The sequence below is a fragment of the Delphinus delphis genome, chromosome 10, assembly GCF_949987515.2.
Source record: "Delphinus delphis chromosome 10, mDelDel1.2, whole genome shotgun sequence".
NCBI lineage: Eukaryota > Metazoa > Chordata > Mammalia > Artiodactyla > Delphinidae > Delphinus > Delphinus delphis.
In genome coordinates, this window is record NC_082692.2 from 70511101 (window position 1) to 70533893 (window position 22793).

General features: G+C 40.9%; 1 long non-coding RNA gene across 1 annotated transcript in view; it reads left to right on the forward strand.

Moving 5' to 3' along the window:
* Positions 1–22793, forward strand: part of LOC132432394 (uncharacterized) — a 98257-nt gene that overhangs the window by 66664 nt on the left and 8800 nt on the right. Inside the window, exon 2 of the long non-coding RNA XR_009520891.1 lies at positions 19968–20078. This is a non-coding gene — a long non-coding RNA (uncharacterized lncRNA). The remainder of the gene's footprint in view (positions 1–19967; positions 20079–22793) is intronic.

A 22793-nucleotide genomic window follows, 5' to 3' on the forward strand; every position in this document is an offset into this window, starting at 1 on the left:
GTAAAATGAAAAATGCAACTCTGGAATTGAAATATGCACTAACCAAAAATAAGAATTCACCAGATGGGGTTTATTGGCAGATTAGACAATGCAGGAAAGAGAATCTGTAAACTGGAATATATGACAGCAGAAAATATTCAGACTGAGAATGGAAAGCAGAAAAAAAACCCAAAAGATATGGGACTTGGTGAAAAATTCTAACATGTATGTATTTGGAGATACTGAAGGAGAGACAAGAGACTATTGAGCAGATGTGATACTTGAATAGACGATAGCTGAAAATTTTCCCAAATTTACCAAAGACATCAAGCTAAAGATTTTTAAATCTTTACAGTTTCAAACAAGATAAAGAAAATCACAAATAGGCATATCATAGTGAAACTACTTAAAGACAAAGACAAAACTTGAAATCAGCCAAAGAAAAGAAATATATTACCAACAAAAGAACAACAGAAATGATGGAAGCTGACTTTTAAACAAAAATGATGGAAGCCAAGGAACAATGAAATGACATCTTCAATGTGCTGAAAGCAAAGAATTGTCAACTTAGAACTCAAGGATTATTGAAAATATCCTTCAAACTGTACATGAAATAAAGACATTTTCAAACAAACAAAACATGAGAGCATTCATGTTCAACAGAAATGCATTAAAAGAAATACTGCAGAAAATTCTTTGGGGCAGAAGAAAATGAGATCAAATGGAAGCACGGAAATGAAGAAAAGAATGAAGACAATAGAAAGTACAAATATGTGGGTAATATTAACTGCACCAAATAATATTAATTTATTTTGCTATGTAAAATATGTGTAGAACTAAAATAGGTACACCAATGACAAAATAATGTGGAGAGTAATGGCCAAGATATGGAAACAACCTAAGTGTCTAACACTTATATGATTGCATATATATACATACATATATATAGTTGATCCTTGAACAACATGGAGGTTGAGGCACAGAACCTGCTCCCACAGTTGAAAATCCACATATAAATTTACAGTAAACCCTCTGTACTGAAGGTTCCACATCTGCCGATTCAACCAACCATGGATGGTGTAGTACTATAGTCCATATTTATTGAAAAATCCACATATAAGTGGACCCATGCAGTTCCAACTCATGTTGTTCAAGCCTTAACAATATAGAATGCATATTTTTTTCAACTACACATGGAACATTTACTAAAATTGACCTTTTGTTGGGCCATAAAGCACATCAAAACAAATATCAAAGAATTGGAGTAATATAGAGTGTATTAGTTTTCTCTTGTTGCTGTAACAAATTGCCACAAACTTAGTGGCTTAAAACAACACAAACTTATGACCTTACGATTCTGTCAGTTAGAAGTCAGAAAGGAGAAAACAAAATTAAGAAAACAATTCCATTTATAATAACATCAACAAGAATTAAATGCTTAGGAGTAAATTTAGCCAAGGAGTAGAAAACTTGTACACTGAACACTACAAAATATTTTTCAAAGAAATTAAAGATCTAAATAAAGGGAAAGACATCTGTGTTCATGGATTAAAATATTTAATATTGTTAATATTGCAATACTCTCCAAATTGATTTACAGACTCAATGCAATCCTTCTCAAAATTCTGTCTCTTTTGCAGAAATGGATAAGCTGATCTTAAAATCCATATGGAAATGCAAGGGACCCCAAATAGCCAAAATAAGCTTGAAAAAGAAGAACAAAGTTGGAGGCCTCACACTTCCCAATTTCAAAGTTATTACAAAGCTACACTAATCAAAACAGTGTAGTACTGGCATGAGGATAGACATATGGACCAATGAAATGGAATTGAAAGTCCAGAAATAAACCCATACAACTGTAATCAACTGATTTGCAACAGGGGTGTCAAGGCCATTCAGTGGGGAAAAAATAGTCTTTCAGCTATTGGTGTTGGGACAACTGAATATCCATATACAAAAGAATGAATGTGTACCCATACCTCATACAACATAAAGAAATCAACTCAAAACGGATCAAATATCAAAATGTAAAAGCTAAAGTATAACACTCTTAGAAGGAAACATAGGTGTAAGTCTTTATGACCACATATTAGGCAAGTTCCTTAAATACAACACCAAAAGGACGAACAATAAAAGAAAAAATAGACATATTGGACTTCATCAAAAACAAAAATTTTTATGCATCAAAGGACATTATCAGAAAGGTGAAAAGACAAACTACAGAATGGAAGAAAATATTTGAAATCAAATGTCTGGTAAGAATCTAGCCTTCAGAATATTATAAAGGACTCTTACAACTAAACAATAAAAAGAAAAATAACCTAATTAAAAATGGGCAAAGTATTTGCATAGAGATTTCTCCAAAGAAGATATACAAGTGGCCAGTAATGTACATGAAAAGATATTCAACATCAATAGTCACTGAAATAATGTAATATTGGGGCTTCCCTGGTGGCACAGTGGTTGAGAGTCCGCCTGCCAATGCAGGGGACACGGGTTCGTGCCCCGGTCCGGGAGGATCCCACATGCCGCAGAGCGGCTAGGCCCGTGAGCCATGGCTGCTGAGCCTGCGCGTCTGGAGCCTGTGCTCCGCAACGGGAGAGGCCACAGCGGTGAGAGGCCCGCGTATCGCAAAAAATAATAATAATGATAATAAATAATAATAATAATGCAATATTGGCTCAAGGTTAGATAGTAGATCAATGGGACACACTAGAAAGCCCAGAAACGAACCTGGAAACATACAGGCACTTGATTCACAACAAAAGACTCTGCAAAGTAGTAGGGAAAAATGATGTTTCTTTAAATATTACTATGCTGAATCAATTATGCATCCAATGGGGAAACAAACACAAATTCTGATCCCTGCCTTACACCATACACTGAAATCGATCCCACAGAGTATACACATGAACTTGAAAGGTAAAACAATAAAGCTTCTTGTACAAGATAACATAAGACAATATCTTTATAACCTTAGGGTAGGCAAAGATTTCTTAAATAAGACCAAAAAAACAAAACAAAGCACCAACCAAAAAGAAAAACATTGATAAGTTGGACCACAGCATCGAAAATAAAGCCACAGAGTGAAAGAAAGCATTTACAATGCCATTACCTAAAAAAGACCTTGTATACAGAATACATAAAGAACTCTTACAAGTCAATTTTTAAAAAAAGACTGACACCTCAATAGAAAAATGGGCAAAAGTCTTGACCAGGTACTTCAAAAACAGAATATCCAAATGACCAAGAAACAGAAAAAATGGATACTCCGTTCCATTAATCACCAGAGTAATGCAAATCTTAATCAAAACCACAATGAGATTTAACTACACACCTACAAGAATGACTGAACACTGTGTACCTAATAGAAAAGCATAGATATGCAAAAGAATGTTCATAGCCACCTAGAACTACTAACCAAAAACTGGAAACAGAGGCCATCCATAATAGAATGGCTAAGTAAATTGTGATGTATTAATACATGGACTAACACATAGCAAAGAAAAAAGAATCAATTAGTGTTACGTAAACAACACAGATGAAACTCCGGTATGCAGTATGACACAAAAGAAGCCAAACACAAAAGAAGTGATACTGAATGATTTCAGTTACATAAATTTCAAAACTGGCAAAGCTTATCTAAGGTATTAGAAGTCAAGATAGTGCTCTCCTGGGGGCTTCCCTGGTGGCGCAGTGGTTGAGAGTCCGCCTGCCGATGCAGGGGACGCGGGTTCGTGCTCCGGTCCGGGAGGATCCCACATGCCGCGGAGCGGCTGGGCCCGTGAGCCATGGCCGCTGAGCCTGCGCGTCCGGAGCCTGTGTTCCGCCACGGGAGAGGCCACAACAGTGAGAGGCCCGTGTAAAGATAGTGTTCTCCTTTGTTGAGGGTTGGGGAGAGAGTTACAGAGAAAGGGACTCCTGAGATACTTCTAATACTGTATGTTTTAATCTGAGCAGTGGTTACATGTGTGTGCTCACTTTTTGAAAAATCATCAAGCTGTATACTTATGAGTGCTTTGCTGTAGGTGAATGTACATTTCAATAAATATGGGTTTTTAAAATTGAACACACAAGAAAATATCTGCAATCATCCTAATGCTCTTAGGAATTATATGAATCAAATGTTAGAGCCATTTTCTGTCCTTTGAGTCCAAAAAAAAAAAAAGAATGTGAGTCCACAGTAAATATACTTTTGAAAAAAATAAATACACTCAGTGCATTCAAAACCATGTTGTTCAATTCCAGTGAGATTCTGTTGCCTGCTATAGCTCTGAGCCAAAGGTCTTGTCTCCCGTAGTTAAAAAGAGGTGTTCAAGAAGCACTTTAAGATTTACCACCAAGCTGAGATTGCTTCTCGATATATAATGGAAATAGGACTGAAAAGGAAATTGCTTTCTCCAAATGTGATGCAGTAACATCCATTACTATGTATCATCTGAAATCCCTTGGCTAAACATCAGGGATCCCCAGACACCATCGGAACCACTGGCTTATTTGATCTCAGAGTTGCCTCCCAGCTGACCATCTGTGACTTTGTGATTGAAGGCTGCACCCCAAGGAAAGCTACAGATAGTACCAAACTTGGAAATGGTTTCAGAAAGGAAGATTGAGTCAAGTCCATTGGTTACGGGATTTGTGAAAATGCTTAGGCATCTATCTCTTACCCCATGATATCATGCCACCCCTCCACACATCACAGGCCTAGCCTTGAGAGGATGGATATGCAAAAGGGGCTTCCCTGTCCTGCCCCACATCTGAGCTACCAGCAAAGCCGTCAGCTCTACTTTCAAAATTCATCTGGAATCCATCCACTTCTCACCATCTTCCAAGTCACCATCATCCCTCACCTGCTGGCCTCTTAACAGGTCTCTCCACTTTCACCTTTGTCCTCCTTCAATTTGTTGTCAACAGAGCAGCCAGAGTGATTCTGTCAAAGCCTAACTCAGACTGGAGCACTCTGCTCAAAACTCTCCCATCTCATGGAAAGCAAAAGCCAATAGACTTGCCATGGCCCCCCAGGCCCCCCATGACCTGACAGCCCATCACCTCCCCGACATCATCTCCTGCTGGGCTTGCCTGGCTCACTCTGACCCAGACCTCAGAGCTCTCCTTGCTGATTTGGCACCTCTGTTCCCTGTGTCCAGGACACTCTGCACTAGACATCTGGCTCAGCGCCTCACCCACTTCCTTTATTAATGAATCTGCCTCTTACACAAATTCGCACTCCCCTCAATACTGCCAAGCCCTGCTCCCTGCTTTTGTTTTGGCTTAATATTCACCACCATCTAATATTCTATGTATTTATCTACTTACCTCATTTAGAGCTTGTTGCTCTCCTCTTTAACCAGGAGATTTTTCAATAAGGAAAGCAGATCCCAGGACTTCAAATTCAAGAGAAATTTAGACATGAACTTGAAAAGATGCTAACTCCCCTTTTAGCTTTAGACCATTGGTAGTGGTCCACTTGGGTAACAAGACTCCTTTTTTTCACTCTTATTGGGCTGATAAAGCCAAAAAGATAGTCCAGCTGCTGACAGGAAGCTGCTGTTTATCTTTTAAGACCTGACATTCTGTCCAATTCCTCCCTTGCAATTCTGGAGGGCTCACTGATTTACTGGGTGGGGATGGGGGAGCGGGGGGAAAACCTTTGCTCTGTCGCTCCCTTGGGGTGGGAGAGTACAGTTGTTCACTCAGCAAATACTTATTGATTACTACTTATGCGCCAGACAGTGAGCTGTGTGCCAAGAACACACAAGGATCCCACATCGCCTTTGCCTGAGTGACGCTCACAGTCCAGAGAGCGGAGGGGGAGCGGGGCGGGTATCTGAGCGCTCCGATTAAACTTGCAGATGCATGAGACACAACTTCTGCTCGGTCCTGACAGATGTCACGTTGTTGCCAGTAATTTGTAGGTAATAAGCTATTCAAATTTGCAATCATCCAGTCTTAATTTATAGTTGAGAGTGAGTTAAAGGTTGTGCCTATGATGTCACTTTCACTCTCTGATATATACCTTAACTGAGAGAAAAATGAAGTACAAGAAATTAACATAAGCCGGGAAGTGCCCACGGAGTGAGTGTGTCACGCCCGAGGTTGTGAGGTCATGAGGGTGCAAGCTAGAAACTGGGTGAGAACCTCTGCTATAAAATATTCTTTCCCTCAATGCATACCTTGTTCAAATTCACAGGCAGCAATGATAAGGTGACTGTCACTGCTGGTCACTGGTACTTGCAGGCACCATGAGAGGCACTTGGATTAAGAACTCATTTAATCCTCATGCAATAAGAGGGTATTAATTTTTTCCTTTCCATGTTATTGAGGTATAATTAACATGCAGCACTGTGTAAATTTAAGGTATACAGCATATATTGACTTGACTGACTTATACTGTGAAAATGATTACCACAGTAAGTTTAGTTAACATGCATCATCTCATACAAATACCAAAAAAAATTTTTTCCCTGTGATGAGAACTTTCAGGATCTACTCTCTTAACATTTTAAAAATATACCATACAGCAATGTTAACTGTAGTCATCATGTCGAACATTATATCCTCAGTTGTATACATTCCAGTTATCTTATAACTGGAATTTTGTACTGTTTGACCACTTACATCCGATTCTTCCACCCTCCCCCCATTTCTTAATTATGCCTGAATAGTACTCCAAGGTGTATTATTATTTTTTTAATATCTTTATTGGAGTATAATTGCTTTACAATGGTGTGTTAGTTTCTACTTTATAACAAAGTGAATCAGCTATACATATACATATATCCCCATATATCCTCCCTCTTGTGTCTCCCTCCCACCCTCCCTATCCCACCCCTCTAGGTGGTCACAGGGCACTGAGCTGATCTCCCTGTGCTATGCAGCGGCTTCCCACTAGCTATTTTACATTTGGTAGTGTATATATGTCAATGCCACTCTCACACTTCTTCCCAGCTTACGCTTCCCCCTCCCCATGTCTTCAAGTCCATTCTCTATGTCTGCGTCTTTATTCCTGTACTGCCCCATGGTTCTTCAGAACCTTTTTTTTTTTTTTTTTAGATTCCATATATATGCGTTAGCATAAGGTATTTGTTTTTCTCTTTCTGACTTACTTCACTCTGTATGACAGACTCTAGGTCCATCCACGTCACTACACATAACTCAGTTTCGTTTCTTTTTATGGCTGAGTAGTATTCCATTGTATATATGTGCCACATCTTCTTTATCCATTCATCTCTCGATGGACACAGGTTGCTTCCATGTCCTGGCTATTGTAAATAGACCTGCAATGAACATTGTGGTACATGACTCTTTGAATTATGGTTTTCTCAGGGTACATGCCCAGTAGTGAGATTGCTGGCTGGTACGATAGTTCTATTTTTAGTTTTTTAAGGAACCTCCATACTGTTCTCCATAGTGGCTGTATCAATTTACATTCCCACCAACAGTGCAAGAGTGTTCCCTTTTCTCCACACCCTCTCCAGCATTTATTGTTTGTAATTTTTTGATAATGGCCATTCTGACTGGTGTGAGGTGATACCTCGTAGTTTTGATTTGCATTCTCTAATGATTAGTGATGTTGAACATCCTTTCATGTGTTTGTTGGCAATCTGTATATCTCCTTTGGGGAAATGTCTGTTTAGGTCTTCTGTTCATTTTTGGATTGGGTTTTTTTTTTTTCTGATACTGAGCTGCATGAGCTGCTTGTATATTTTGGAGATTAATTCTTTGTCAATTGCTTCGTTTGCAAATATTTTCTCCCATTCTGAGGGTTGCCTTTCATCTTGTTTGTAGTTTCCTTTGCTGTGCAAAAGCTTTTAAGTTTCATTAGATCCCATTTGTTTATTTTGTTTTTATTTCCATTTCTCTAGGAGGTGGGTCAAAAAGGATCTTGCTGTGATTTATGTCATAGAGTTTTCTGCCTATATTTTCCCGTAAGAGTTCTATAGTATCTGGCCTTACATTTAGGACTTTAATCGATTTTGAGTTTATTTTTGTGTATGGTGTTAGGAAGTGTTCTGATTTCCTTCTTTTACATGTCTCTGTCCAGTTTTTCCAGTACCACTTATTGAAGAGGCTTTCTTTTCTCCATTGTATATTCTTGCCTCCTTTATGAAAGTTAAGGTGACCGTGTGTGCGTGGGTTTATCTCTGGGCTTTCTATCCTGTTCCATTGATCTATATTTCTGTTTTCTGTGCCAGCACCATACTGTCTTGATTACTATAGCTTTGTAGTACAGTCTGAAGTCAGGGAGTGTGATTCCTCCAGCTCTGTTTTTCTTTCTCAAGATTGCTTTGGCTATTCGGGGTCTTTTGTGTTTCCATACAAATTGCAAAATTTTTTGTTCTAGTTCTGTGAAAAATGCCATTGGTAGTTTGAGAGGAATTGCATTGAATCTGTAGATTGCTTTGGGTAGTAGAGTCATTTTCACAGTGCTGATTCTTCCAATCCAAGAACATGGTATGTCTCTCCATCTGTTGGTATCATCTGTAATTTCTTTCATCAGTGTCTTATAGTTTTCTGCATACAGGTCTTGTGTCTCCTTAGGTAGGTTTATTCCTAGATATTTTATTCTTTTTGTTGCAATGGTAAATGGGAGTGTTTTCTTGATTTCACTTTCAGATTTTTCATCATTAGTGTATAGGAATGCCAGAGATTTCTGTGCATTAATTTTGTATCCTGCTACTTTACCAAATTCATTGATTAGCTCTAGTAGTTTTCTGGTAGCATCTTTAGGATTCTCTATGTATAGTATCATGTCATCTGCAAACAGTGACAGTTTTACTTCTTCTTTCCGATTTGGATTCCTTTTATTTCTTTTTCTTCTCTGATTTCTGTGGCTACAACTTCCAAAACTATGTTGAATAATAGTGGTGAGAGTGGGCAACCTTCTATTTTTCTTGATCGTAGAGGAAATGCTTTCAGTTTTTCACCATTGAGGACGATGTTGGCTGTGGGTTTGTCATATATGGCCTTTATTATGTTGAGGTAAGTTCCCTCTATGCCTACTTTCTGGAGGGTTTTTTATCATAACTGTGTGTTGAATTTTGTCGAAAGCTTTTTCTGCATCTATTGAGATGATCATATGGTTTTTATCCTTCAATTTCTTAGTATGGTGTACCACATTGATTTGTGTATATTGAAGAATCCTTGCATTCCTAGGGTAAACCCCACTTGATTATGGTTTATGATCCTTTTACTGTGCTGTTGGATTCTGTTTGCTAGTATTCTGTTGAGGATTTTTGCATCTATGTTCATCAGTGATATTGGCCTGTAGTTTTCTTTTTTTGTGACATCTTTAGTTTTGGTATCATGGTAATCGTGGCCTCGTGGAATGAGTTTAGGAGTGTTCCTCCCTCTGCTATATTTTGGAAGAGTTTGAGAAGGATAGGTGTTAGCTCTTCTCTAAATGTTTGATAGAATTTGCCTGTGAATCCATCTGTTCCTGGACTTTTGTCTGTTGGAAGATTTTTAATCACAGTTTCAATTTCAGTGCTTGTGATTGGTCTGTTCATATTTTCTATTTCTTCCTGGTTCAGTCTTAGAAGGTTGTGCTTTTCTAAGAATTTGTCCATTTCTTACAGGTTGTCCATTTTATTGGCATATAGTTGCTTGTAGTAATCTCTCATGATCCTTTGTATTTCTGAAGTGTCAGTTGTTACTTCTCCATTTTCACTTCTAATTCTGTTGATGTGAGTCTTCTCCCTTTTCTTTGTGTTGAGTCTGGCTAGTGGTTTATCAATTTTGTTTATCTTCTCAAATAACCGGCTTTCAATTTTATTGATCTTTGCTATCATTTCCTTCATATCTTTTTCATTTATTTCTATTGTCATTTTTTTCTGATCTGATCTTTATGATTTCTTTCCTTCTGCTAACTTTGGGGTGTTTTTGTTCTTCTCTCTCTAATTGCTTTAGGTGTAAAGTTAGGTTGTTTATTTGAGATTTTTCTTGTTTCTTGAGGTAGGATTGTATTGCTATAAACTTCCCTCTTAGAAGTGCTTTTGCTGCATCCCATATGCTTTGGGCCATCATGTTTTCATTGTCATTTGTTTCTAGGTATTCTTTTGATTTCCTCTTTGATTTCTTCAGTGGTCTCTTGGTTATTTAGTATCATATTGTTTAGCCTCCATGTGTTTGTATATTTTAGTTTTTTTCCTGTAATTGATATCTAGTCTCATAACATTGTGGTTGGAAAAGATACCTGATACGATTTAAATTTTCTTAAACTTACTAAGGCTTGATTTGTGACCCAAGATATGATTTCTCCTGGAGAATGTTCCACCAGCACTTGAGAAGAAGGTGTATTCTGTTGTTTTTGGATGGAATATCTTACAAATGTCAATTAAGTCCATCTTGTTTACTTTGTCATTTAAAGCTTGTGTTTCCTTATTTATTTTCATTTTGGTTGATCTGTCCATTGGTGAAAGTGGGGTGTGAAAGTCCCCTACTATGAATGTGTTACTGTCGATTTCCCCTTTTATGGCTGTTTAGCATTTGCCTTATGTATTGAGGTGCTCCTATGTTGGGTGCATAAATATTTACAATGGTTATGTATTCTTCTTGGATTGATCCCTTGATTATTATGTACTGTCCTTCTTTGTCTCTTGTAATAGTCTTTATTTTAAGGTCTATTTTATCTGATCTGAGAATTGCTACTCCAGCTTTCTTTGGTTTACATTTACATGGAATATCTTTTTCCATCGCCTCACTTTCAGTCTGTATGTGTCCCTTGGTCTGAAGTGGGTTTCTTGTAGATAGCATATATACAGGTCTGATTTTTGTATGCATTCAGCTAGTTTGTGTCTTTTGGTTGGAACATTTAATCCATTTGCATTTAAGGTAATAATCGTTATGTATGTTCCTATTCCCATTTTCTTAATTGTTTTGGGTTTGTTATTGTAGGTCTTTTCCTTCTCTTGTGTTTCTTGCCTAGAGAAGCTCCTTTAGCATTTGTTGTAAAGCTAGTTTGGTGGTGCTGAATACTCTTAGCTTTTGCTTGTCTGTAAAGGTTTTAATTTCTTCATTGAATCTGAATGAGATCCTTGCTGGGTAGAGTAATCTTGGTTGTAAGTTCTTCCCTTTCATCACTTTAAATATGTCCTGCCACTCCCTTCTGGCTTGCAGAGTTTCTGCTGAAGGATCAGCTGTTAACCTTATGGGGATTCCCTTGTATGTTATTTGTTGTTCTTCCTTTGCTGCTTTTAATATTTTTTCTTCGTATTTAATTTTTGATTAATATGTGTCTTGGCGTTTTTCTCCTTGGGTTTATCCTGTATGGGACTCTCTGTGCTTCCTGGACTTGATTAACTATTTCCTTTCCCACATTAGGGAAGTTTTCAACTATAATCTCTTCAAATATTTTCTCAGTCCCTTTCTTTTTCTCTTCTTCTTCTGGGACCCCTATAATTCGAATTTTGGTGCATTTAATGTTGTCCCAGAAGTCTCTGAGACTGTCCTCAATTCTTTGCATTCTTTTTTCTTTATTCTGCTCTGCAGTAGTTATTTCCACTATTTTATCTTCCAGGTCACTTATCCGTTCTTCTGCCTCAGTTATTCTGCTATTGATTTCTTCTACAGAATTTTTAATTTCATTTATTGTGTTTTTCATCATTGTTTGTTTGCTCCTTAGTTTTTCTACGTCCTTGGTAGACATTTCTTGTATTTTCTCCATTCTATTTCCAAGATTTTGGATCATCTTTACTATCATTATTCTGAATTCTTTTTCAGGTAGCCTGCCTATTTCCTCTTCATTTGTTTGGTCTGGGGGTTTCTGCCTTGCTCCTTCATCTGCTGTGTTTTTTTCTGTCTTCTCCTTTTGCTTAACTTACTGTGCTTGGGGTCTCCTTTTTTCAGGCTGCAGGTTCATAGTTCTCGTTGTTTTTGATGTCTGCCCCCAGTGGGTTGTGTAGGCTTCCTGGTGGAGGGGAGTAGTGCCTGTGTTCTGGTGGATGAGGCTGGATCTTGTCTTTCTGGTGGGCAGGACCATGTCCGGTGGTGTGTGTTGGGGTGTCTGTGACCTTATTATGATTTTAGGCAGCCTCTCTGCTAATGGGTGGGTTTGTGTTCCTGTCTTGCTAGTTGTTTGGCATAGGGTGTCCAGCACTGTAGCTTGCTGGTCATTGTGTGGACTGGGGTGTTAGCATTGAGATGGAGATCTCTGGGAGCGCTTTCTCCATTTGATATTACATGGAGCCAGGAGGTCTCTGGAGGACCAATGTCCCAAGCTCTCCTCTCCCACCTCAGAGGCACAGGCCTGATAACCGGCCAGAGCACCAAGACCCTGTCAGCCACACAGCTCAGAAGAAAAGGGAGAAAAAAAAGAAAGAAGGAATAAAAATAATGTTATTAAAATAAAAAATAATTATTAAAAATAAAAGAAATTAAAAAGTAATAAAAAAAGAAAGAGAACTAAAGAGAGCAATGAAACCAAAAAATAGATTCACCAATGATAACAAGTGCTAAAAACTATACTAAAAAAAAAAAATACGGACAGACAGAACCATAGGACAAATGGTAAAAGCAAAGCTATACAGACAAAATCACATAAAGAAGCATACACATACACACTCACAAAAAGAGAAAAAGGAAAAAAATATATATATATCATTGCTCCCAAAGTCCACTGCCTCAATTTGGGATGATTCACTGTCTATTCAGGTATCCCACAGATGCAGGGTACATCAAGTTGATTGTGGAGATTTAATCTGCTGCTCCTGAAGCTGCTGGGAGAGATTTCCTTTTCTCTTCTTTGTTCGCACAGCTCCCCTGGTTCAGCTTTGGATTTGGACCCACCTCTGCGTGTAGGTCGCCTGAGGGCGTCTGTTCTTCGCTCAGACAGGACAGGGTTAAAGAAGCAGCTGATTCGGGGGCTCTGGCTCACTCAGGCCGCGGGGGAGGGAGGGTTACGGATGCGGGGTGAGCCTCCGGCAGCAGAGGCTGGCATGACATTGCACCAGCCTGAGGCGCGCCGTGCGTTCTCCCAGGGAAGTTGTCCCTGAATCACGGGACCCTGGCAGTGGTGGGCTGCACAGGCTCCCGGGAGGGGAGGTGTGGATAGTGACCTGTGCTCGCACACAGGCTTCTTGGTGGCGGCAGCAGCAGCCTTAGCGTCTCATGCCCGTCTCTGGGGTCCGCGCTGATAGCCGCGGCTCGTGCCTGTCTCTGGAGCTCGTTTAGGCTGTGCTCTGAATCCCCTCTCCTCGCACACTCCGAAACAATGGTCTCTTGCCTCTTCGGCAGGTCAAGACTTTTCCCCGGACTCCCTAAGTTAGTGGTGCACTAACCCCCCGCAGACTGTGTTCACGCAGCCAACCCCAGTCCTCTCCCTGCGCTCCGACCGAAGCCCAAGCCTCAGCTCCCAGCCCCGCCCGCCCCAGCGGGTGAGCAGACAAGCCTCTCGGCCTGGTGAGTGCTGGTCGGCACCAATCCTCTGTGCGGGAATCTCTCCGCTTTGCCCTCCGCACCCCTGTTTCTGTGCTCTCCTCCGTGGCTCCGAAGCTTCCCCGCTCCGCCACCCACAGTCTCCGCCCGCGAAGGGGCTTTCTAGCGTGTGGAAACCTTTTCTCCTTCACAGCTCCCTCCCACTCTTGCAGGTCCCGTCTCTATTTTTTTGTCTCTGTTTTTTCTTTTGCCCTACCCAGGTACGTGGGGAGTTTCTTGCCTTTTGGGGGGTCTGAGGTCTTCCGCCATCATTCAGTACGTGTTCTGTAGGAGTTGTTCCACGTGTAGATGTATTTCTGATGTATTTGTGGGAAGGAAGGTGATCTCCGCGTCTTACTCTTCCGCCATCTTGAAGGTCTCCCCGTAAGTATTATTTAATCTCACTTGTTCAGATGCAGAAATTGACACTGGGGTTTGTGTTAAATACATTACCTCAGGTTATACAGAGGGCAAGAGAGAATTGGAATTGAAACCCAGATTTGTCTGATTCCAAAAGCTTTGAATAAAATCCTTCTGGCATGCAGCTTGGTAAATCAAGTTGGAAGTTTTTGGAATCAGACTCTCCTTTGAAGAGAGATTTGATGCATTTATGAACAAATGTGATATAACCAAGAACTAATTAAGTGAAATAAGGTATGTAAAGTGGGTAACCCAGGACTTAACCCATAGTAAGAGCTAGATGCTAGGCAACTCATCATCACCCTTTTCTATCACATTTGCTCCCTCCCTCCTTCCCTCTCTCCCTTCTTTCCCTCCTTCCTTCCTTCCTTCCTTCCTTCCTTCCTCCCTCCCTCCCTCCCTTCGTCCCTTTGTTTTTACCTTAAAACAACTACCATCTATTCTTGCTCATGAGTCTTCTGGCTGCCTGGACAGTTCTGCTGAGTGAGGCTGGACTCAGCTAAGCTTGTTCATGTGCAGCTTGTGAGCTGGCTGGGCTGGCTGGTGTAGGATGGCCTCAGCCATGCCTCTAGAGATTGGCTGGCTTTCGGTTTGGGGTGACAACCCGCAGGCCAGCCCAGGCTTGTTCACACGTTGGCAGCAGTGTTACAAGAGAGTGAATGGAAGCAAGCGCGGTCTCTTGAGGCCTGGGCTCAGAATTGGCCTCCCTCACTACTATTTCAATACAATTTATAAAGCCAGCCCAATACAGGGAATGTGGAAATAGGCTCCTACCTCTTAATGGGTGGGGCTGAAAAATCACATTTCCAAGGATGCCTTACTTTTACTCTTACTCTCGGTTCTCCTAGTGGACGGACAGACCTTTACAGGCACAAGAACTTCCTGCCTCCAAACAGGTTCCTATACTCAGGTTCAATCTGACTACCTATTGTTTAATGTTAATAATTCTTACTGCTCCTCTGATTTAAGTTGGTGATATCTTTTTTTCCCCTGAAAATGGGAGCCCACCCACAATATCTTTTCCTAGTGGAGTTTCCACTGTTACCCTTTTATTTGCTAAGTAGTCATATTACATTACTTTGGGTCCAATAGCTGTGAATAAGTAAGGCATCCAGAGCTACAGGTTCTCCCCACTGAAAGAGCTCTGCAGAGTCACACCTCACCCAAACCCATGGCTTTGGACCCACCGTGAACCTGGCCAAAATTTACCTTTTGTAACCTTGTTTTCTGCTGCTACCCCACATGCACCCTCCTGCTGGGGCCAAGCTTCCAAGGCCTCGCTCAACCCACCATGAAACTGTATGTGCTCCTTACTTTTGTACATGCTGTTCCTGCCGCCTGGCCTGTGTGTCCTACCCCCTCTTCTCCACCTGGTGAGCCTCCATGAATCCTTTACAACGCAGATTATGTCTCATTTTCATTCATGCCATCATTCAACAAGTATGTACCGATGTGCCAGGCCCAAGACACCGGTGGACTAAAAACAGACTCAGCCCCTTCTCCTCATGGAATTATTGTCACACTTGTGTGAAACACCCAATTTCTAAGTCCCTGCCTCTACTCTGTTCCCATAGGTGTGTGTGTGTGTGTGTGTGTGTGTGTGTCTGTGCATACATATGTATACGTATGATTGTGTGTGTTTATATGTATGTTTACACACACACATGCACACATACCTTTTACACACAGACTACATTGGATTCTGATGGTTCGTTGGTGAATTCTTCTCTTCCATTAAACTGAGCTCTTTCCACTTAGGGATCATACCTCATTAGTCCATTATTATGATTAGATCACCCGGTCTTTCCTTATAGTAGAAATCCAAATCAACATTAGCTGAACAGACAAATGACTGAACGTCAGAAGGAAAAGGTGTTTTTGGCTCAATGTCTTAATTTTGCCAATGAAAAATCTAAAACCCAGGCAATTAAACTAGTTATTGTGACTACAATGCCTTGACATAGGGAACAGTGTGGTTGCCCAACTTCAGAGTCAAAACGGAGATGGTTTTATGTTTTAAACACAGTTTCTGGTTTTAAGGAATTGTGTTTTGCATTTTATAAAAATTTCAAGTGGGCAAAATACAGTACATCAAAAGTGATTAAGAAATTGGGCTTCTGAGCCAGACAGATTTGGAATAAAATTCTGGCACTGTCTGACCTCAGGCAAGTTAATTTTACCTCTAAGTCTCACTTTCCTTACCTATAAAATGGAGCTAACGATCAGTACCTGCCCCAGACATGTTGGGAAGATTTAAAAAGCACAGGACTTAATCCATAGAAAATGCATGATATAATAAGCTATGATTTTTTATCATTATTATTTTGCTATTAGTTTAAATGATACCTAGAAAATAGCATTAGCTAAATATTTAAAGGTCTAACCATTTAAATATTTCAAGTCTAACCATAATTGTACTCAAGAGGTCTCCACAATGGTTGCTATCTTAAAACAGCTACAACAAATCTCTTGTTATTAAAAAAAAAAACTTGCGTGTATTTTTGTCAGACGTTTCAGATGCAGTATTACTTTTTCCCACAGGATTTACCTACAGGAATTAAAGCATTAGCAAGGTCCTGAGCGCAAGGAAATGAACGCATTCCAATGCGTGACGGCAAAGCCCAGGATCGCAAAGAGAGTGATTCAGATGCCATTACTGAACTAGTAGAACCTGCTTTTAATGGCCAGAAGATGTTCATTTCCTGAGGCTCGGTTAGTACAAATACCGAACAGTCCTTTTTTCCATGCATAAAAATGGAAATGTAAAGGTTAGAACGCTATGGTTAAGAAGGGTTTTAAACAATATTTTATGGCATCTGAAAGCAACCCTTTTATCTTTTACATCTTCACTTTTTATTGTCTGGGCTTTTATGAGCTGCGTGCTTGAACTAGACCCAAATCCTGGGTGCCACGCTCAAAATCATATGGTACATCTGTGTCTCTGACTGAGGACGTGGTGGGATTCCGCATATCAAAATCTTCCTCCCATCATACACTTATGTTTGGTGAAAGAAATGGAAAATGTTGCATCCATGCCTTCTCTCAACAAGGGCAGTTCTGTTCACATCCCATGGGGCCATGGGTCAGGGCAAAGCCAGAGTCACCAGGAGGACATCAAGTTTACTGTCTCAAGCCTCCTACATGGGCATTCATTTTCCCCCCGGGAATCTTCAGAACTGGTGATGGTCCACACCTTATGTGGACCTTGACCTTGGCTGGTACTCCCTGGGCAAACGGAAATGCCCTATCATTATTTCAGAAATCAAGCAAATGCCTTTTAGTCTTTTCCCAAATATGGGATGGATTTTTTAATAAGAACATGATTAAATTATTTTAAAGTAGGAGAAAGTCAAGGGAGACGTGTGTTATAACAAGAGCTACAGTGATAAGTGTCCTACTGTTGTTTGTGGAACTAAGTAAACTTTGTCTGGCAGAAGCAGTATTCTCTTCCAAAAGGAATTTGTATTTATAAAAATTTTGTGCCAAAAGTTAACCGAGAGACACCAACTGTGTCTTGAGCCTGCACATTTCAGTGATGTTATCCAGAATTCACCCGAGCCATAGCATGAGGGCTGAGTGAAATGCAAGACCCGAGGAATTGGAGAAGGCAAATGGAACCCCTGAGAACAGAGTAGTTGGCATAGAGGGCGAATCAAAAGATCTGGTTGGAAATTATACTGGAAAGGCACACTAGGGTGAAGCTATCAAAGGGTTTGAATGTCAAGCTAAAAAAAAAAAAAAAAGTCTAGGATTAGCACTCTAAACACTAAGGGGCCACTGATGTTTTTGAGTATATCAGTTTCTGGAGTTCACAGGGGCTAGGCTGTTCCTGCCCCTCTTAACATTACTAGGGGGCTCTGGCCCTCACCTGTGATTAGTGAGCACGAGCCCTCCCCCAGGTTCAACTACCATTTCTGAATTGGTCAACCGTGTCGCCAGTGGGATATTTTCAGGCTCTCCTGTTCTCAAGCCCATCAGAGGCCCTGTTGCTACCCTCTGTTTCTGCTACATAGACGCTGATCCCTGGGAGTCTTGTGGTTCTTGATGGTTTATCCTCATTCCTTCCATTTGGGGGTTTGTAGGACTACCTTGGCTTGGGAGAGGCAGTTGAGATGTTTGGTAAATGTTGACCGTTGGTTTATGGCTTTGCTATCCAGCTGTCCTTTTTGTATGGAGGAATTTGGAAAGATTAAAAAAGATGCATCCACTACCACTTTCCCAGAACCTAGAATTGGGTTTTGTTTTGGTTTTGTTTTTTGGTGGAAATGGGTGAACTCCTGGTTTGACCTAGAACAGAGTGGGATAATGAGAAAATGCAGCACGGTGAGACAGTACAGTTTACAAAATAAATTCAAAAGAACAAGGAGCTCAGATCTAGAGGTGACCTTGAGGAGGGAGCCCTAGAAAAAGAACAGAGGTATCTGTGAGGGCTTTGAACTTTCTCAAAAGGTACACGGGGAGCTGCTGTCTGGTTCAGTGCAGTCAGGAGCTCTTGGGTCATAATGACGGTCTCTTTGGTGGTGAGTGGCAGGGTGGTCTCTTCTTGTCATAATATCTCCTTGGGGCATCCCAAAGTCTCCAGGTGAGAGTTCAGGCTCAGCTCTGATGACCACTTCTTAGGGAGGAGGCCAAGACATGAAGACCAAAGATATGTGAATAGACGTGAAAAAAAGGGAGTTGAGAAGCATCAGCCTCAGTACTTGTGGAAGGAGTTCCACCAGGTGAACATGGTTTTGTTGGTCGGTTCTCCATACTTGGGATGGAGCCCTAGCATGGAAATGTAGGGAGGTGGTTACTTACATGCCATGGGAGGAAGTGTGTTCCCCTCTCAGAGAAACGCCTTTCCTAATGTATGAGATAAATGCTAAGTACCCTTGTTCCTCCCCTGGAATCCCAGACCCTGCAATGAAACATGGGTGCCTCAAACCCTCCTTGGCTGTCTGTGACAGAAGACTTTCCAGGACATGAAATAAGTTCCTCTCTTTCCCTCGTTCATAAGGCAAAGTCCAGGGAAATTTTCAAAACCTGACAACATGAGAGAGATCCTAGACTCTCATGCAAGCTGCGTTAGAGACCCTTGCACTCGTACCCTTGACCTGAGAGACAGAAAGGCAACCGCATGGAGGGAACATAACACAAAGGAAGCAGAGTTCTGGCCTCCTGGCAGGCCACATGCACAGCACAAGAGAGGGACACACAGTTCCGGGACAGGTGGCCTGACACCTGATGATGAGGCACCTTTGAGGCAGAGCAGCAAAGGGTCAGGGGACTTTTTCAACGATGAGCCTTACCGCACATACCTTCCAGACTGCGTCCAGAGCTGGTCCTGGCAGCAATCACCAAGCTAACAAAGTACCATTGGGTCGTTCCTCGTCTTATCCTGTTCAAGTCCTCTCCCGCTCTCCCCGCAGTGACATCCCTTTCCTGTTGATTTCCAGGAGCCCACTGACCTTGAGCCTTAAGGGGATAAAAGAGCACAGACTTTGAAACCAAGGACGTTGGACATGTTTCTTGACTTCCCTGAACCTTAGTTCCCTCGTCTAAATGGGCAGGATAATTTCTCATTGCTACAAACATGATATATCCATACATGAGGAGACCATGCAAACCTGTTGTGCAAGACACTCCCACTTTTCGCCTGTTGCCCTGGCACCCCATCCCTCAAATGAGCATCTCTTTTCACTCTCAGAAGCATTCCACTTTGGAGGATAAATTCTGTGGTTACTCTATAAAGCTCCTAACGCAAAACCTGACAAAGAAGAGGCAATAGGCCATCCCCAATACTTTCCTACCCAATGTGCTTTCAGAACCTTCAGTCACATTGAAGTGTAAATGTTTGACAGTATTTAAATATTAGCGCTGGCAGAAATCTTAAACCAGAAAGGTGTATCTCTTGTGGCAGAATCTCAGTGACCAGTTTGTGAGCTGGGAAGATACTGGGGGAGGAGGGGGGCTGGGGACCATCGTACCTCCCATGCATAAGACTGACCCCCAGTGGCCATTCTGAGCTTTGTGACTATTCTTCAGCCTTAACTGTCACCCCCAACCCCGCCACCAAACATTCCAGCGTAGGTGGCTCAACACCCTCAGAAGGTAGGGTTCTCCCAGGCAAGTTCTCCATCCTCCAGGTGGTTCAAAGCCTTCTCTCTGAACAGGGACCGCTGATGCTCCCGATCCCCTCGGTGTATGAAGAGGACATAACGCACAACAACCTGAAGTGCACCGGGAAGTGGATATCCCACCCTGGAGACGCGGGATTATTAGAGGTGAGGGACGTGGTAAGAAGACTGCGCCTCACAAAGCAAACAGAACACATTTTAAAATATTAAGTTAACAATTTACTCCACAGCTATTTAGTTTAGTCATTAAACAAACATGTGAACATCTACCAGATGCCAGAATCCTGGAGGCACGGTAGTCCCCAACTGGTCAGCAAGATGGCCAGGATCATAAGGCCGGGGGGGCGGGTAGGAGAGGCGAGTGTCATGTGTGGAGACCAAAGTGAAACTCCCTAACCAGTGGCAGACGCTGCAGCCAATTTTAAAACTCCCCCACCCAGACTCTACTTTCTCCATTAAAAAAATAAATGTTATATTGTTTAAATAATATATGTTCATTATTATACAATTGGAAAGCCTATATCAATTAAAAGAAGTGAAATGCTAATCTTAATCCCCCCCAGGTAAATACAACCACTATGAACTTTTAGGCATTTTTCCTATCGCCACTTTTCTTCTGTCCTTAGTTATCTTTGTTCCTTCCTTTTGACCCCATGGAAGGTAAAATTCTAAACATTTATTTCTTCTGATTACAAAAGTACATATATTTATTGTAGAAAAGGGGAGACACATTCCAAATCCAAAGGATAGAATAACAGCCATTCACAACTTGCCCAGCAGGTAACTACTAGTGATGTTTTGAAATGAATCCAACAGATTGTTTAAAACTATAAATACACATTAAAACAATAAAATGTAAAATGTGAATAATTTTAAACATACCTCTTACAGTGAATAAACGATTTATTAATTGGGAAAAATCTATAAACACACCATTTTCCGGCTAAGAGTGGTTGTTGTACTATAGGAACCCAAGAAAATAATGTCCCTAATCTTTCAGTGCTTGATTTATTCACTTACTAGGTTGTGTAAAAGCTGCGATTAATGAAATTCCTTCTACAAACGTGATTTCTAATGTCTGTATAGAAGACCGTCAGAGAGATAAAATTATTTCATCCTCTGGGTGCACCTTGAGGTTTTGTTTGTATCTTTGTTTTTCATTTGCTTGTAATTTGCAGTTTGGTCACTTAATAATTCTTTGCCAAATGCCCGCTATGTGCCAGAAACTGTTCTAGGTTCTGATGATACTAGAAACAAGTGTCTGTTCACTTTAAACAGATTTCTCTATATACATCTTAGATTATTTCCTTAGATCCATTTCTAGAAGTAGAGACATTGGACTAAAGGGTCAAACCGATTTAATTTATACTCCCACAAGTGCCATGTAAAAGTACCTTGTCCTCTCACAAATAATGACTTTCTAACAGCTTTTGAGTTTGGGAGAAGGGCAATAATTTGTAGGAAGCCAGCAGGTGAAGTTCTAGGAGATATGCACCACTTAAAATCTATTGGGAATAAAGAAAGAATGTCCTTATTAATCATAAAGTAATAAAATGGAAGACATGGCTAAGCACCCAACTCCAGAGCCGGACTGACTATGTTGGAATCCTGGTTCTGCCACCCACTAGGGAGTGGCTTGGGGAAAGTTATTTATCCTTTCTGCACCTCAGTTTCCTCATCTGTGAAATGGGAATAATAATACTACTACCTCAAAGGGCTGTTGTGGTGACTAGGTGAGTTTAAAACACATAAAGCACTGAGAACAATGCCTGCCATTTACTAAGTACTCCTGTGTTTTTTAAAAAATAAAGTCTTATCTGTATAACTTTCTAGATAGCACAGTTATTGGCAAAGTAAATCTAGTTCTCTCCCATTTCTAAAAAACTTGTTGATCCAGAAAAATTATAAAGGAATACTAAAAATTAGATTTGAACCCTAAAGGAGCTCGAATTATCTCCCTTCCATCACTTTCTATATAGCTCAGTTCTTCACGTAGGTCCCGAGGCATCATCAAGCCCTTCTTGGTCCCAGGACCACGGAACATTCTCTACTCCTCAGTCTGAACACGACCATCTCTCCACTGATGCCAAGAACCATAGAGCTTCATGGGAGAAATACCCTGCCTGGGGCTCTTATTCTGAAGAAAAGCTCAAAATTCAATTGTCTAAAGCTCTCAGTGCCATTGGCCTGCAGGAAAGTGTCAAATCCTGGAGAGACATGGCATTTTGAATTATGGGACAAACTACCCAAAGAAGGCAGATTTTGACGGGAGCTATAGCTGTGAATTCTGACATCCGTTCGCTAGTGATTAATGACATCAGGAAAAACAAGCCAGCAGGCACCGATGCTAAGAGAGAAAGCTATTTTAAACATCCCCCATTCTAATTAAATATTTCTTCTTATAACACTTGGAACCTAAAAATAGGTTTGATCTGTCCATTGGGGGCCACTTCGAGTTGACAGAAGTTTAATTAGATTGCCTCAAGCAGGAATGTTATTCTCCAAGCTTTTTGATACTGGTGTTCCCTCCAGGACTGAAGTCTAGCTTACATGTGTGTGCAGTGGGTGCTCGCTGAAGTAGAAGATAGTATTTTCTACAAAGTCCTGACACCGGAGGAGGCTGGAAGAAAGGCACATTTACACCTGGTGCATTAGGCCTTTAACAATCCAGCAGTGGGTGATCATAAATATAGTTAACCCTTTAATGTAGAAAGTGTTTCATATGCTTTGACTCCAATTCAACACAGAAGCAACAGTGGTGTCCCTGGCATGAATACCTGATGGAATAGAAACAAGGCATACACCCCTACACCCCTCCCCACAAGGCATCATTTGGACTGAATTCATGTCAGTTTAGTCAAC